Source organism: Seriola dumerili, unplaced genomic scaffold, assembly GCF_002260705.1.
Source record: "Seriola dumerili isolate Sdu_G_001 unplaced genomic scaffold, Sdu_1.0 BDQW01000378.1, whole genome shotgun sequence".
Taxonomy (NCBI): domain Eukaryota; kingdom Metazoa; phylum Chordata; class Actinopteri; order Carangiformes; family Carangidae; genus Seriola; species Seriola dumerili.
The window spans coordinates 129,809-148,563 of NW_019174633.1; the positions used below are offsets into that span (position 1 = coordinate 129,809).

Consider the following 18,755-nt stretch of genomic DNA (forward strand, 5'->3'; position numbering starts at 1 on the left):
CAGAAAAGCTAGTAAGTGGACCTTAAGTTGAGTGAAACCTTTTCTTCTGTTTTTCCTTCTAGCTATTTTCACGTGCAAGTCCCTACAGTATGAGGCGTGCAAACATAAAGGTGAACATATGTAGGCTGTATGAGTGTTCTGGATGTAAACATGTCCAGATGCTGTGCACATCTGCAGGATGGTGATTTGAAGAAAAACAAATGGAGAAGTTGAAATGAAAAACTTGTCTACACAACAATGAAAATGATGAAAAGTATTATAAAATTGCAATCGATATGTAAGTAATTGCAAGGGGATTCAGAAATATAAGGACACCAGCATGTTTCATTAGGCTTTGTGCTGTGGCAGACTATCACAATGTCAGCACAATTGTCATGTTTTTATTCCTCCTCCAACTATATGAACATGACAGAACAGATAATGATAACCAATGTAACAAACAGACAGATCCTTTCATTTCTAACAGTGGCTACAATTACAACATGAAGCCAGCGACTCGGTTTGCATCTTTGAGTTTGTCTTTAATAAGTGAGAGCTTAATAGAGCAGTCTGAAGCAGTCCATGATATGCAGCGGCTAAGTGTGTGGTGAGAGTTATCATTGTACACTTTAATACCAGAGAGAGGCACAAGGTCAACAGCAGTAATTATTCTGTGGGAAGCGTGTTGGTCTTCAGTGGGTGATTTCATTTCCTGTCATTAGCCACAGCGATTAAACACGAGAACAATGATACTCTGATAGCATCAGCAGGTACCACGCAGCCCCAAGCTGTTCTCAATATTCTCCAGTATTTCCTAAATGCTGCTTCGCATGGGTTAACTCTCCCGTGGTGTTCAGGTAGGAATCTTAAAGCTTTTCAATTCAACTGTTCGTCTTCTGCTTCTATTAGCAAATACTCATAATGGACAGCTCCTGCAGGTTATTCTTTTTAAATATAAAAAGATGTTGTTAGTGTCATTGTCATGCAGCTGTGAGAATCAAGGCTAAAACGTGTACAAGGGTGAAAAGCAAGGCTCAGTTAAGTCTGTTTGACCTTGGAATTTAAAAGAATACAAGAAACCGCTTTTATCTCCCCATCTCCGACACAAGATGTCACTCAAATCTTTTCTCAACAGAAAAAAAAAGCTGTAAACCCAACATTCACATATTATATATCATCACCTAATACATTTGAGATATGGCGAACATGTTATCCAACTGGTCATTTAATCATCGGGCAATGCATTAGCATTCATTTGGACTTTTTAGCTCTGTTTTGGTCTCCACCAACTCCTGCGGGAAATATCCGGCTCTTTAGCAGCTAAATGCTACAGCTAGTTGCTAGCTTGTCTGTCTGTTGTTTGTTGCCTAGTAGACTTTGTAGATAAAAACAGCCTCCCACTGCTGTTGGAAATTAAGGTTAACCAAACGTTAAAGCTGCAGGCTGCAAAACCAAAACAATCAGCTGAAAGATGCTAAAACACTCTGTAGACGTGAGGGGAATTACAGAGATGTGTGATGATTCTCCGGTTTGTCACTTCGAGAAACGCCTTACACGTCACACAGTCGCTTTTGGTCTTTATGAATATAAACATTTCCACTAGTGCAGCTTTAAATAGGCTATATACACTTTTTATTTCTAGGCTCTTATGAGACATTTATTAGCAGTGTTCTACATAATGCAATAAGTTGTTATTATTTTTAAAATTGTAATCTATATAAGAATTTATAAAAGAAACTATCATATTTTTAGTTGCATGCTATTTAATATGTTTTCTGCTGGTATTCAATTTATTATCCATCTATCTATCTATCTATCTATCACAAATGTGTCTAAAAGTTTTTAAAGGGTGAGTTTTTCACAGTTTGCTGCATAATAATCTTGTTGGATATTTTCCATCCACAGGTAAAGTAATCCATAACCCTTTGTAAATGATTTTATCTTTTTTCCTCTAAATTTGTCTGGCACATTCAAAGCCGAGAATAGTGGCTATCAGTGAAAGATAAAAGACAACAGCCACCACCAGCAGAAATACTGAGCTTCAAGGTTCATGGTTGACCTTAGATATAAAGTGGGTCTGACAATCTGTTCTGAGCATAAACTCTGCAACATTAGATAATTTCCTCCTGTGCTAATTTTGACACATTTTACTGGATAAACAGAGAATCTCTCTTCAAAAATCCTTGACACTTTCTTTTGGATAAAAGGTCCATAGATCTGCTGATAAGAGTGGAATCTATTGCCAGGTCTACAGACACTGTACTAACCTCTGGCACTCAGACACTGATGGTTTTACATTACCAGTATAACTGTATCAAAGACCAGTACCTGTAATGTAATGGGTGTCATAGCTGAAACAAAAAGAAAAGAGGAAAAAAAATCTCCATATGTTAACAGATTATCTTTGGATCGAGAGAAGCACAAAACATGAAGATGAAATAAAGAAAAGAGGATCTCACACGTGGACTTTAATTGATTTATCAGCATATTCCTAAATCCAAGATGTGCGCTCTCACAATCGCCCATTTTAGTCAGGTTAGCTGTTAATGTGGCTTTCCAGGTGTGTGACCTCCTAAATTAAGGCATTAGCTGTTCAAGAGCGTCAGAGATGCATATTTAAATACTGCACTCCACTTTCCCTGACACAATGGAAAGAAAATGCAAAGTCAAAGTACCATATGACCTCAGGAGAAGTTCATTTTCCACTGCTGAAGAAACGTTATCACACATGGCAGCAAGTGACAATGTGAGAAAAATTCACGTAGAATGGAAGAAAGTTTTGTCTAAAGGAACATAAGGGAAAGAAAGATGGGAAAGGAGGGAGTTGAACTTTTGTGTTCCTGGTTGTAGGAGTGTGTTTGAGCCATTAGGCTCTGTGATGGAGGATCAAAGATGGAGCTGAAAGCAGTGAGAGGAAAGGGGATGGGAAGAGGATTTACCTGGCCAGTCTAGACAACTGATCTGTGGGGATGAAGAGGACCGCTGTTAGCGTAATCCTCCATTTCCCTTCATACCGCAGCTGCACCGCCTCATCAGCCTTGGAAAAACAAGAAAACGGGGGAAAAAAAACTTTTCATTCTGGGGGCAAGATATGAAAACAAAATAAGTTTGAATACCAGGAGGGGAAATTGAAAAACTAAGACTGTTTAGCAGAACATTTGCAACACTTTCTCTCTTCTAACGTAAAACGCTCTGGAAAATGTGAGTTATGGGAAGAGACACATTGTAAAAGGCAAGAAAATACTCACAAGGGACAAGATGTGCATTGCAGTATTCACCGCTGAGGTTTCTCTTAAGTGGCAGGGCGGCCTAATGGTTCAAGAGTTCATCCTGTAACAGGGAGATGACAGGAAGGTCACAGGTTCGATCTCCATGAATGTCAATATCCATCAAACTTTAAGCTGTTCAGTCACTGTAAGTCTGTCGGGAACAAGGAGTCAGTTACTGCAAAATGTCCTTTAAAGGTAAAGATGATAACACTGAAAGAGCTTTAGCCTGTAACGCTATATATTCATTTAGGGGAAGGGAAATCAGTATTCAGCAGCAGTAAAGAAACAGGAATTAATCTGTTTAAGTGTCTAAAGTTACAATAAAGAACATCTGCTAAAAATGTATATTGTTTACATCGTTTAAATTGTTTACTGTTATTCATTTTTATCACTGGGTTTCAGTTTTCTAAGTGGAAGTTTGTCAGTTTGGAAATCCACATTTAATGAGCGAGCCAAAACAGTAAACTTGCCAAAAGTAAAACAAAACGATGAGCTGAAAAAAAGCTCCATAAAGCTGAGGGTACTGCAAAGTCAGCTGGTATTTCTCACTACAGGTACAACTCTTCACATCACAAAATAACCGTTATATTCTGCATCTGCTTGTTCCAACATATGAAGCTAAAACCGGCGTCCAAAAGGTCAGTGATAATGTATCTTACATCCCATCAACTTGTGTGTTATTTTATAGTAGTTTAGTAGTTTATCGCAATATGTCCAGCTACAATTATTTTTGATTAAGGTAAATTGTGTCACAACAAACCATAAATGAAGCATTGTGGTGCTGCAGAGATGGCCCGGCCTATAACTCATATTCTCCAGGTGTAAGGAAACAAAACATAAAAAAGACAAAGTGAAAGTGAAAATGCTAAAATGACCGTTCCCACTATAATCGAGAGTCATGTCGCAAATGAAGCTAAGCCTTCTCACACCTTGAAGGATTGAGGACCCAGATGCAGAGGGTTTTAATAACAAAAAGTCAGTTACAACCAATCCAAAGAAATACTAGGAAAACCAGAAAATCCAAACACAGGTAACAGCAGCAAGGGACACAGGGAAACTTCACCAACCCAGACTGAAGCAGAACAGACGAACTGACAAAGACAACAGGAAGTGCAGAGACTAAACACACACACACACACACACACACGAGGCAAGGGTAATCGAGTGCAGGTGAAACACATGAGGGCGGGGCACACGATCACAAAGGAGGGAAAACAACACCAAAGACAGGAAGTAAAACTAAGACATGAGACAAACAAGGAAAGTTACTACAAAATAAAACAGGAAATGACATATGTCCACCCCACAAGTAGTTTCCTATAGCCTCACCCCCTTTTCACATATGATGACATCACGATGAGCATATCCTTCAGCCCTATTTATACATTTTTCTTGAAAAACATTGTGTATAATTGTAACTAAATAAGTGAAAAATTATTATAGTAGTAGCCTATAGTATACAATATAGGTTTATTATCATTATTATTGCATTCAAGACCATCCCAGAGGTGTCATACATTTTTCATAATTGAAAGTTCATATATTTAATACTGACTTTATTCTTGCTCAAGGTTCTGGTGTAATGATCTATATTTTTGTCCAAGTTTGGAGAGAATTGACTGTAGTTAGAAGTTATGCCCTGCATAAAGGCTTAAGCTTTAAATTAATGTATATTTGGGATTTTATCTTAAATTAGCATTGCTAACACTGGTGTCTCCAAAGCTGTTGTCTTGTTTTATCCAGGAGTTATTTTCATCCACCGTGTAATTATCGACTTAACAACTGCAGTCACACAGTTATTGTCTTCCCTCTCTCCACATCCTGAATAAATGAGTTAATTGAGAAAGTGAATGTGGGGTGAACAGGCAGTAATGCTGTAAATCAACCAGTCATTACTGACTGTTAAGAGCTGGGAATGAATGACTAATCAAACTTATTTATTTGGTGTGAACAAGCGTTTGTGCATCTATAAGAATTAATGTGCATGTCGAGGTTTCTCCTTGTGGGAGGCAAACACTGAGCCAGTGCAAAGTTTCATCCATCTGGCCTCAGGAATTACAGTGTCAAACACGAGAGGGGGGGGGGTGTGTTTCTGAACACGAGATCAAACAGTTTTACAGTCCTCGACAGAGAAAAGAAAGAGGAACAATTTATAGAATCACCATTGAAAATGAAATATCCCCGAGCGCCGTTAATGGGAGGGAATATCACACTGTGCACGGAAGGTTTTTATTTTTCATAATTCCATGTCTTTTCAGAAGGAATGAACACGTTTCATGTCCAGGAGCGAGAACAGAGCTTTCATCTAGAAAAGTAAGAATACAATACATGTAAAATAAAAGACACAGGTGTTCAGAATAAGGTAAAGGTAAAATAAAAGTTAAAAAATTTTGACAGGGCATTAATTTTTTTAAATAATACATTACAACACTGCATAGATTCCATACTGAGGTGGATAGTTTGGCATTGATCATCTATAAATGACGGAAATTAATTTACCCAAACCAGGAGCAAAAAAAGCTGTGCTGTATTCAAGACAGAGGTTTCTGTTACAGCAAACCTCCATTAGCCCTTGTTAACGGCGGAAAAAGAAGAGATGGAAGCGCCGGGGGAAAGAGGGGTAATTGGCTCTCTCCCAAGCAGCGAGCAGCCAATGTGTGATTGTGCATCGGTCTGCTGGTACTGGGAAACATCCCTGTCAGCACAGGGATGAGAGCGGCTTATTACACTGGGAGCAGCGCTCAGTGGCAGGTACAAAGGTGGAGATTCTGAGGAATGATAACTACCTTTAAAGTGGGAATGCTTGAAACAAGCACAGAGGCCGCAGGGTAATGAAAGACTGCTCGACAGTTTAGACACAGCGCTCTGTCGGTGACCGGAGCAAAGAATCATTTTTTCCTTTTACACCTGCACGACGGTCCAGACCTGAAAATTACACTGGAAAAATTATACACTATTACTCCTATCACTGTTACTGTGTGTTTTCATATGTGAAGCTGCTTTTTCAGCACATCTCATGCATATTTTACATGAAAATATACATAAATACAAATTAAAACTGAAGTTAAATTGAGTTAAAACTTTTTTTGCATGCGAACTGTGAAAACAGTCCTCTGTAAGTATATACTTAATATGGAGCTGGGAAACAACACAGTGCTGTTTGCTGGCGGGAGAAGCACAGGTGTAACTAATAACATTAACGATTAAGCTGTGCCAGTCAGTCACATACACAGAGCGACTGCCTCAGCTCATCTGAGTGGACCACAGCCAATGTTAATTAGTTAGTTATTAGTTACACCTGTGTCTGGCAAGACATGAGACTGGTCCATTCCTCAGTGAAATGATCTTTCATCCCAACTGTGCAACTTATGTGTACATTACAATTCTCCACCACAAATGTGTTTTTGTGTAGATTAGGAAGCTCAACTCTTGTGATGAAAATGTTATATATTATATTATATTATATTATTTATTCTGTGTTTTTCTTGCAGGAAAAAAATGAGGCTCAACAAAAGAAAAGCCATGTCACATAGACATTAACTTTCATATGCAGTATCATTCATTAAAAGGTTTTATTTGTAAGTTTTGTTATTGTTACATAAAAAAAATGAAAAGTATCTGAGTTTACAGCAGGAAAAAAGGATTACAATTATATATACTCTTCCTTCCCACTGCCTGTTTCTGCATGAATATTTTCTTCTCATTTCTGACATGCAGCTCTTCCTGTAAGCCTCAGCACTCATTTGTTTGCTCATTTGTGGATGGGTCGGAATCTGTAATGTTTAGTCTTGAGGGAAAGTGTTGGGGGGAAATCAAGGACATGAAGCATACTGTATAAGTGTTTAAATATTAATTTAAATCCAAACTTTGTCAACTAAAGTCATGATACAAGTACCTGGGGCACCCACACAGGTGTTTTCACTTACAGTGCTGTGCTTGAGTGACACCTCCCTGACCGTCCTGAGAGCTTTGCTGCACCTGCTGGGAAAAGTAAATGGACTTTAGTAACGTCCATTTGGCTCAAGCCAACTTCTACCTGCACGAGCATGAGTCTAATTATCCAGGATGAATGCAAACACCAGTGTGGTTGTGCAGTGCACTTCATCAGCCAACTTTAACAAACAACACAAGACAAATGTGTTTCTGCACCGTTTCCTTTTTGGTGTTGTTGCAGATCATCTTGTCATTCGGTGTCAATGAAAACTGTGTGTGTCAGTGTGACACTGTCAAGTGATTGAAGGAGTGTAAAATACACAATTGGGTTCCACTTGAGCTGAGTGTGTGAGGATTAAAATACCAGTCACTGGTCTGTAGTAGGAGGGAAGGTGGAGGGAGGGTGTTCTTGAATTTAAAACTCTTAGCACGATCAATATAAGCAAAACATGATCAGCAAAAATTTAAAAACACTGTCATGGGGCCCTGGGTCAAACGTTTTCTGTTGGGCCTTTATTGACACCCACCGACCGACTTCCGTGCAATGTGTGTGTACCCTGACATTCATCTAAATTAAGTCCATTACAAATGGTATTCCATATTAGGAAAATGCACCATGTAAACACAATCTAATCTAGACTAATAAAGCTCCTAATAACAGATTTGATGCAGTAAAGAAAGAAAGGACAAAGAAAGGACCATAAAATGAGCTAATAATGCTGGACCTGCTTGGCAGGAAAATCAAGGACATGAAACAATATTGTGTGAATTCCCAATTAATCATCAAATTTCTAATTAATCCAACTACCAAAAGTTATTGGAATGCAGTAAAACCTGAGGCTTCTGGGGATCCTTTGAGGTCGGGGGTCCGCAGGCAGTTGCCAGTTTTTCTGAGTTGGTACTGATCAAGAACAGAGGACGAGAAAATAAATGAACTGAAATAAAGAACCACCAAAGAACATTTTTAGACTCAAGGGAAGAACACATTTCAAACCAAATGTGTGTGACCATCAGTTTTGTGTTGGTAGACAACCAAGATTTCTAAAGCTCATGGTGCCAAAACGCCTAAAAAGCTCTGACTTCATTGTGTATGAGCAACTGAACAAACAGCGTCTTTGTGAATAAAATCACAGAACATGCCCCTCTTGGCACTTTGTCCCACAGCAGAGTGTTTCTGAGCTCCTCCGGCGGCTGTCAGGACGCCTGTCTGGATATTAGGGCCGGACGAGTGGCTTCTGCTCTCCATTAGAGCTGTCAGCTCCACTGAATGACTCTCTTTAATCACTTCAAATATCATTTCACACAAGGAATTTCAAGCCACTTGCAGAGCGACAGAGAAGACAAAGGCACATCAAGCCAGGCCTCGCCAAAGCGTTTGCAGGCTGGCAGCTGGGAGCGTCACGTGCGGGGAATTGTGACTTTTCAGAGAAAAAGTGCGAGACAGTTTTGGTGTGAAACAGCTAAATGAGAGGAGATGAAAGAATCAGAATTTATTACTGTAAAATCGCATTGAGTTTGACTGCTCCTATCAACACAGCGCAAGTATCCCTCCTTTGATTCGTGATGCCTAACGCGTCCTCTGAGCCATGATGTTGATATGACCGAGTGATCCCTCGTGATGGAGCCGATCAAAGACTCGATTTTCTGCTTGTCTGATATTTCAATGTCAAAACTATTTGCCGGGGGGAGCTTTGTTTCACCCGCTCTTGCAAGCTGACCACCCACCAGAATAACTATCTGCCCACACCGATGTTTGCTGCAGATGAACAGTTGCTGTAAATCCCGGTGTCTTCTTCCCGGGATTTATATCAACCTCCATCCTATACTTATACACTTCCACAGAGTGAATTCCAACCAAGGCGCCACCCCAAAACCCCCGTGTTACATGTTCTGCTTGCGATTGCTCTATTATTGACCTTTAACCTTCACTGAGGGCAACAGTCATGAGGTGGAGGAACTCGCTGATGCAGTAGCTTTTCTCCAGAGGATATCATCTCCAACATACACTCTCTTATTTATACAGCAGCAGGGTGGAAAACTTGCTTTGGTCTTCTTTTGAATTGGAGAGGTCAGAGGGGAGGTTTGTATGTTGAGGAGCCAAGACGTTATCCGGGTTAACTGGGTGTTAAATTACATCACTAATCAGTTTTTTTTTTTTTTTTTTTTTACAGTAAACTTGAATATGAATTGACCACTGGTTTTGAACACAACATGAACTCTTTGACCTGTTAAGAGCCATTAATAGGCTGCTTTTATTGCATATGTTATTACTTGGTCAGTGGAAGTTTATTTTTTCCTGTTTTATATTTAAATGTGTAAGACTCTGTGAGGCTCTGAGCCTCTCTTCTGATTGGCTGCAACGTGGGCGGGGCTTGGGTCATGGCTGAGGGCAGTGACTGTTTTGTTGTGACATCACAAAGTTACAGAAGTCCCGACGGCCTGTTTGAAGGCTCAGTTTCTGAATACAGGCTGTGTGCATTTCTCTGTGACTGAGGCTTTGATACTTTCACTGTATTAATATAGAAGCCAGACCTGCTTTTTTAATCAAAGGAGACATGGAAATCTACCTTTATACGATGTGAAACCACAGCCTGTATTCAGAAACTGTGCGTTAAAACGAGCTGTCGGGACTTCTGTAACTTTGTGATGTTGATAATGAGTTTCAAAGAGAAGCCAGAGAGAGGAGATTTTAAACTACACTGAACTGGGTTTTTGTATTTTAAACCACAAACATATCTTCTTATTGATATCACAACTTCAAATAATACACTGTGAAAGTGTGAAATACGAGACCTTTAAATCTATTGAAGTGAAAAAGTGCTTTATTTTTGAATTGTTTATGAATTCAACCTTTAAAAGGAAGACTGTGTTATTTCCTATTTCAAATGTTACTTAGGTTTTCTCAATTTTAGAGCAACTGCACTTCTCCAAATGATGGATGTCATAAAGTCTGAGTGACAATTAACTGTCAGCGGCGGTCTGGGTTTTTCCTGTCATGAACCGGAGCTCGCAATATCCATTACCTCTGTCCTCTTCAACCTTTGAGGAACGATGGCCCATGTTTCTGTGTGAAAGGACATGGCTCCAGCATCAGGCGGCACATCCCTCTCTGTCTCTGCAAGGCCTGCTGGGACCTCTTAGGTGACAGCGTCACTCGAGCTGAGGTTGAGGGCTTCCTCCAGCCGGCTGCTTGGCTGCCTGCCTGCCCCTCTTCCTCCGTACTCAATGGACATTGATCCCCCAGCAGCGACACCGTGTCCCAGGGAGGGGTAAGCAGATACACCTCGTTGCCTCCAACAATCATTCTGCCCCTGTAGGGACAGGTCGTGGTAAATTAATAGTGTGCTTGCAGCGACTAGATATTGTTAATGTATTTGCTATTGATGGAGTGAGATAACATGAGTAGCTTCAGCCTTACTTAACACAAAACATAAATCCTCCAAGGCCAAAGAGGAGGAGCAGCAGGGGCAGTGAGTTATTTCAAGCTTTTAAGCAAAGTACAATACAGACAAATTCATTTGATATGATATGAATAATACCACCACACAGCATTATGAATCTCAGAATAAGTTTTCATTTTTTATCATAACACCACAGACAAGAGTTGAATAAATACTGGGCTATTTTAGAAAATGTGGTTTCGTTTAGGGAGTTTTGCTTTCTTGACAATTGAACAGTAAAGTGGCACACACCATTTAGTGAAGAGGAGTGTGTAGGGGAGAGGGCAGGTAGAGCCGAGAACAGAGAAAATAAGCCACTAGACCTTGTTATTCTCTGCTTAAAAATCGTGCCAATCAATCTCCTATTCTATTGAATGGATAAAGGTGCTTAAAAGCAAAATGAAAATATACTCATGTTTAAAAATGGAGCCTTCACCGTATGACTGAGTGCTGTTTTTTTCATTGCCCACATGATGCTTCGGCAAAGTCGTGATATTGCTCCATTGTGAGACTTTTAGGTAAAAAATCTGTTTACTACACCTGCTAAACACATTTTCATATTGCCGGTTGGAAAATATCACCCTGTCACTCAGTTCATGAAAGGTGCGCTCTACCTAAAACCTGGGGCGTAATCCACTTGATCCTTGGTACGAGCTGTCACAGCGCCGCATACGCACTGTCTAAGCCCACTTTGAACTTTCAGATTTGACAGGCTCTGGTGTGCTGTAACATGACTGATCAACTTTAAACTGACTTTCAAACGAAAGAATAAGAGACCCCCGGGTGGGTCCATCACTTACCAAATTCGCCACAGTGAAGTATATATGTACATACTGTATACTGTACCTGGTACCTGGTGGCCAGTACTGTTCTGACCTTAGACTTTTGTCACCCGCCGCTGTCTGGATGCTCTAAAAGCGTGAGTCTTTTGCACACACAGTCTGGCTCAGCATCCCAGAGGAGTTATGTCCACTTCACTTTACGATCCCCTTTTATATACAAGGGTAAAAATGAGGATGTGGAGGTCAGGGTGGCGAATGGTAAATGTATCACATCTGACTTTCATATAGTAGGCCAGAGTTCACGTCCTGCAATCAGAATTAGCTTCTTTTTTTTTTTTTAAATCAACTATAATCACATCTTTCTCAGCAATTTTTGTGTTTTGTTGTCAAGTTGAAGGGGGTGTTTTTGGCAGTAATGAATCTATTATGACTTGGCGCACCACAGTGTGGCAACGCTTACTTCCCACGCAGTGGATGAGACAGCTCTGAACTGGGCTTAATAATACTCCAACCTCAACCAAGCATGTTATTTACCTTAAAGTGACTGTAACCTATATATATACTGTATATATATATATATATATATACAGTATATATATATATAGCTTACAGTCACTTTATATATATATATATATGTATACACATATATAGAAAGGGGTCAACTTTCCCTCAGCTCCGCAGTGTTTCAGTGTCTTCCATCAAATTATTTTGGTTTATGTCCTGCAACTTTACTGTTCCAGTTCTCTCTCACTGCTCCCATCAACCTCTTTTCCAGCAGCAGGCAACACAAAGCTCTGATGCACCAAATGTGTGCTATCTGTCCGGCATCAAAAGCCACACAGACAATGTTAGCTACAAACTAGTAAATAGTTCTCAACATAGTGGAGAATTCAGCAGCTAAAGAACCAGGTATTTCCCTCAGGAGCGGGTGAAAAGCAAAAAGGAAAATATTGGTGGCCAGAAACCTAACTCCGGATGAATACTAAGTGCAAACACATTCACTGTAACAACCTAATGAGGTGATAGTATGAGGTGATAGTATGTCAGTGTTGTGTTTTTCTAAAGAAGTCAAAAACTCAACAATTCAGGTTTAAAGAAAGCCACATTTGTCAGAGCACTGTTTTCGGTTGTAATGCTTCTATCTCGGCCACTGGACTTTAGCTTGAAAGTAGTTGAGTAGGCATCAGAAGGTGAAAGTTTTGTCAGCGTCTGTGCTATTTCCTGAATGCAGTACTTACTGAACTTGAAAAAGACACAAGTAGAGAGGTTTTTTTTTTTTTTTTGCCAGCACTGCACCAAACACCTACATGAGGCCTCTGTGCACTATTACGTCTGCTGGGTAACAAGGTCTGTGAGCGGGATTCTATTGGGAGGGAATGTATACTGTAACTCCCTTTTCCCTGAATACCCCCCCCCCACCCCCACCCCCAACTAACCCACTTTCTATGAAGGAGAGCGAAAGTGACATGGAGGTAAGAGAACGAATACCATGACTGAAACACTGATCGGCCACAGTATTTAAACCGTTAACTGATGTGTGTGTGTGTGTGTGTGTGCGTGTGTGTGTGTGTGTGTGCGTGTTGAATGTTTGAAAAACTGCCCATCGTGTAAAAAGCTCAGAAAACTTTGGGTGTGATTGTAGAAGTAAAGTCTCCGAAAACATTTGTGCTCATCTGGTGTTGATGCCGCGGCTCCAAAAAACTGCAACGGCAACCGACTATTATGACATAAGACAAAATGTAAATGCAAGTGTTGTTTCCATGGTAGCTAGAATGAACACTAAGAGGTTTGCATTGTATGTATATTAAGCAGGTCGGTTCGTCACCACTGTGTGACTGCTGAGGAACGTTGTTCAGGCAGAACGGTGGCTCAGTGGTCGGCACTGCCCCCTCAGCTCCCCCCACATGTCCCATAATGTGTGCGACAGACTGGCTTGTCCATTACCTATAGCATGTTGGAATAGGCCCCGGTCCCGACACACTGAACAGGATATAGAAGGTGGATGAAGGGTTTATAAATTTTTCAGATATTATTGAATTGCACTTGCACTCTAAACACATGGAAAGCACCTGGGGGATAATTGGAGTAGCTAAACCAAAACTGGCAGAAATTCTTTTTTCAATGACAAGAAGAAGAAAAAAAACATCTCAAGCAATATTTCTTCACTTTTTTAAGAGGACGAGGAAAACGCTTAAATCCAAAGGCTGTTACCGAGATGTAAGATAGTGTCAGCAAAACAACATTATTCTATTTAATCATGTAAACCAACAGGTACTATTGACTGAATGAGCACAGCTTAAAGTCAGTCGAGAGCAAATATGCAATCTTACTGAGGAAACAATTACACTCTGTGTGTTCATAAATCTTGGGGAAAACAACCCCTGAAATTATGAGTTGTGAGTGAGCTTCAATTATTTTTAGGCTTTGTGAATTATTATAACAAATTCCTCCCAATCCTCTCAACTGTCCCTGAATACTAAGTGACCTTACTTTTGAATCATGGTCTATAAATGCTGATAAACACGAGACTATAAGACTATAAATCTCTTTGGTTTCCTCACAGAAAAGAGTTCAGCAGAAGCCCCTCTGTCTTTCCTGGAGAAAGGCATTGGTGGATTTTGTCCTGAGGTGATGACACTTACATCAAGTGCTACAACATTAATACCACTCACAACACAAGGCTACTGGGTGAACCGCTGTAGCTGGTAAGCTAACCGCTAACCCGCACTAGTCAGTCACAATCCTGCAATTTCCCTCTAATTTCTGTCCGTCTCTTTGTTTACTCCCCTGGCAGCTGAAGTGGGAAAAGGGAAAATAAAGCTCTCCATGCTAATGCGCTTGCTAATGGTAATTTGTGAATTTAGCTTGTTAGCTTATCTTGCTCTCCAATGGGATAATGCGTTCACAGTTTATTCAAAAGAAAAGAATTTGTACGATCGAAGTCTGTTTCATAAATATCTGCAAAACCATTTTTCTTTTGTAGAGTATTTTTTTTATTCTGAAAAGACATTCGATAAAAATGAATGGTGCAACACAGCAGCGGAGTTAGCTTCCTCCATTTTGGACTCTCCTCCCCGCTGTTTATTTATAACTTGAGAGGATAATTTCATGAAGATAATAAAAAAAAATATTGTTCTTACCAATGGCAAGAGTTTGTGTATTTGGATTTGTGGAGTGACTCGATGAAGAACTCAGAGGCAAAATATAAAGTGGAAATATGAATAAATATTCTTGAGAGGCACAGAGAGGAGGGGTGGGGGTGGGGGGGGCTCGTTTGCCTGAAGAATGTGATGCTCACTGAAGATAATGTTGTTGTATCAAACAATTTACTGTAAGTTTATAAATGATGGATTGACGGACCAGAGAAGTATTTACTTCCTGCTCCTTTTCATACATATAATAGTTATTGATGATGTTTAGTAAACACACTTCCAAACTTCTCCATTGTCTTTCAAGGTGAAACACACCTTGGTTTGAGGTCTGAGCAAGCAGCAACCACCACAGCTTAGTGTTCAAGCTTGAGCCCTGTCAATCAAGCAAGCAAGCCCCCCCCCCCAGTTTGCAGTTTATTAGACACATTTAACTAAACTGCTGCATTGAAGCTGTTCCGGTGGCACGTGGTGGCCCGACGCCTTACTAAGACACTCGGTGTTGGTTTTTCCTTTTTTACAACTATGTTATCTCTGATTAAACAAACATATATAATCAGAGATAACATGCTTAAATTACTCCATGGACCTTAACATGTTTAGGAATCTACCTGAAAGCACATGACAACACACCTCTTTAGAAGTGCTCTTGCTTATGAATCTGTTCACATCTCGCAAAAAGCTCTACAAGGAGAGAATGTTCCACTCCACTGCACAGAGAAAATCAGTCTCTCTCATAATAGCTCTGGGCAATTTCAGACCACACAGAATGACAAGGGAATCAATTTTCCTGGTTAGGTTATAGATGGATTTTCTTCGCCCGGTCTTCTCATAAGAAATAACTGAGATATGTTATATGAATTATTAAGAAATCTTCACCAGTGTAACATACCGAGGGCTACACCACTTTTCTGAAACCTAATGAATATTGTTAGTATTATATATTCAGAGAGAATTTTAGAAATTTGCATTTGCTGATCTTGCTTTATGTTTCTGACCAAAAAGCGGGCACTTAGAGTAATCTACAGTAGCAACACATTCATGTGTGCTGAATATTAAATAGTGAATAAATGTCCTGTAATCCATCACAAGAGTTCACAGTTAACTTGGTTCCACTGCAGAAGGAAATAATGGTGAGTAGATGGAACCAGCCTGACCTCATGTGGAGGATACTGTTCAAAGCAGTTTACAAAAACTACAACTCGGCCCACATAAAGGTTTGCTTACTGTATTTATCTGATCATATCAAAAGGTTAAATTACCCTCTTGCCCTCAGAGTATTGTGTTAGCGTGTCTTTGAGCAAGGCAGCATGCTCAGTGGTTTTTACTATTGAAAAGAAATGCCCCCTGAGATGAAGTAAACATGTTCATCAAGAGAAACAAACTGTCCAAACTGATCACCCTGATGTTTAAAACATGATCGTTTGTTGTAATGAAGTCATTAATTAGGCTAATGAATGTCTATTTATCAAATATGTCAACATACTTATCATCATCCATACCTTAAAACATCAAGGAGACAGCCATAAGCAGAGGCATATCAGCTGGTGAAAGCTCAGAGCCACAAGGTATTTGCCAAAGAACTTTTCACACAGGTGACATGTCAGACGGACGTTAACTCCTAGTGACTGTCAGCTGGCTACTGACATAACTGTGTCGGACTGGACTGAACATTCCCCTCAAGCGCTGACTGAACCAAGCCGTGGACTCGGTTTGTTAAGTACTGGAAGCTAAAGCAATCCGGGCAAATATACATCACCATGTACCCTCTGACAAAGTTTGAATGCACCTATATTTCAGGACACGCAATGGTGAGAATTGAATTAAGGCTCCAAAGAACAATATTTTTTTAAATTAATGAATAATTTATTGACTATATATTTAATTATTTGCCATATATAACATAACATAGGGCTGCACCTAACAATTGTTTTCTTTATTAATAATTCTACCAATTTATCGATGAATCTACCAACTATTGATCTTGATCAACTGATTAATAATTAGTCATAAAATGTCAGAAAAGAGTGGAAAATACCAACAATCTCCCAGGGCCCAACATGGTTTCTTCAGATTCCTTGACTTGTCCAACCTTAAAGAATCTGAAAGGAAAACAAATAATATTAAGTTTTTATTTTTATGTATATACACACACACACACATATATATATACTGTATATATACATATATAAACAAACATACACATAAATATATATATATATATATATATATATATATATATATATATGTGTGCATATATAAATATTTAATGCACTAATACAAATTACATAAAATACATAAAGTACAGTACATAAAGTAAATAAAATTAGCTCCACCTCAACTGCCATTAATCATTACATGATTATGTTAATGCTTCAATAATAGCCCTGTATCACTGACAGGAACTCTTCTACTGCATTATAAATACTTTTACTTTCGATATCGTACTTTAATTACATTTTGCTCATGATGTTTTTGACTTCTATTTAAGTATTATTTTGAATGCAGTATTTTCTCTTACTCGAAACTGATTATTTTTACACTTATTTTTCCTGCTTTTAAGTACATGATCTCGGTACTTTTTTCACCATTGCTCAAAGCCAACTGGAGTTCCTAATTTGGTAGATGCAGAAAACTTAAGCGTTTAACTCTATATATAGGAGCACTGCATCCATTCAGCTCATGAGCGTTTGTTAAAGGCTAAATGCCCGGTGTTTAATGTAAATGCAATTATTGCCCTCTGTCCAAGGCTCTGGGTAGGCGGGGCTCTGTTGCTATGACAATGACGTCAATGTTGGTGTCGAGTAACCAAAGGTCAAAATAAAGACAAGTGAATGAAAACGGAAGGAAACTTAACAGGCTGCTCAGAATAGCTCAGAACATGGCAAAATCGCCTCAAACTTCAAACAAATTCACTGCAGTAGGTGTCGACTTCACGGTGTCTGGGGATAATCGTTTTATTCGCCGGTAAGGAAACGTCAGACAGCAGAAGGTTAGGGTCACAGACAAGCTAACAGAAGCTAGCTATGTCAACGAGCTAGCTATAGCCTAGGTCGTTGGCTAACAGGAGCTAGTGCTAACAGTTACCACATTATATTGTTTGCTTTGGCCGGCTGCCTTACAAGTCAAAGTTACTTTAAGCGATTCGCTGACGATACCAATGTACTTACGGCATTTGACGCGTGTTACTAAAGGCTGTTTCGCTATTTAAGTTAGCTTTTTCAGTGTTGCAGTCTGTCAGGATAGGACACAGTAGCTGGCCTTGCAACAGAGTATGTTTCCCAGCTGTGCAACTTCACTGACATTACAGTACCGTTATATACAGCAACACGGTGTGTAATAACTGTGTGTGGCTCGCTAATATAATTGAACCTGTGCTCAAATTAATAGGACACAGCAAGCTAACGAATTAGTCTTTGTAAAGCAATTTAGTGAGTCTTGATAAAGGTATAGATTAAGGAAGTTGTATATTTCAAATTCGACTTATTATAAAAAGGAACATATAGCAGTTGTTGTTCATAAATTATTAGACTAAAGAGGTGCTTGGCAGTGAGCTTGCAGTTGGATATCTTTTATGTGTTGTCATTGAAAGGCGCCTTCAGCATCAGTATGAAAAGCCAGTCAGACTTATAGTACAATGGAAATGAGGTCAGGCTAACTTTTCTTTTTCCCCGGTGTTATTGTATTGAAATACAAGGCTGAAGACAATAATGCCTTTGATGCTGGAATCTGGATTCATCATCTACAGCAGCAGTCAGTGTGTCACGCTGGTCAGATGATCATTTCCCATACTGTTTCCTGCCCCTATGAAAGTGACACCTGCAGGTAAAAGCATGTTTGACAGTGACATCACAACTTAGAATATATGAGAGGAAGCCATCAACTTGTGAGTCCTGTTCCTGCTGTCCGGATTTTCCATGACTTGTCAACATTGTGCCTTTGTCTCTGGCTGTGCACTTTGCTGTCAGGGGCCGAGGTTACAAATGCTCTTGGTAGTTTGGGGCTGTAAACATCCCCGACTGGAAGCTGTCTATCCGAAGAGCTTTCAGTCTGATGTTTGCTGCTGCCGACTGCCTCCAGCTACACAGAAAAGGACAAATGTGCTTTGTCCATTTATCTGACCGGCTCTTTTAATGTCCAAATGTATTTGTTTGGGAACGTCGTATTAACCCATTACTTTGTATTTTGGTGGCCTGTATCTTA

At 39.6% G+C, this 18,755-nt stretch overlaps 1 long non-coding RNA gene across 1 annotated transcript; it reads right to left on the reverse strand.

Annotated features, from left to right (window-relative positions):
* Positions 1–10,381: 10,381 nt before the first annotated feature.
* On the reverse strand, positions 10,382–17,759 carry LOC111233202. The gene is made up of 3 exons (XR_002665588.1): positions 17,723–17,759; positions 16,591–16,654; positions 10,382–10,492 (listed from the first exon to the last, which is right to left on the reverse strand). It is a non-coding gene; the product is annotated as an uncharacterized LOC111233202 (long non-coding RNA).
* Between the last annotated feature and the right edge of the window lie 996 nt (positions 17,760–18,755).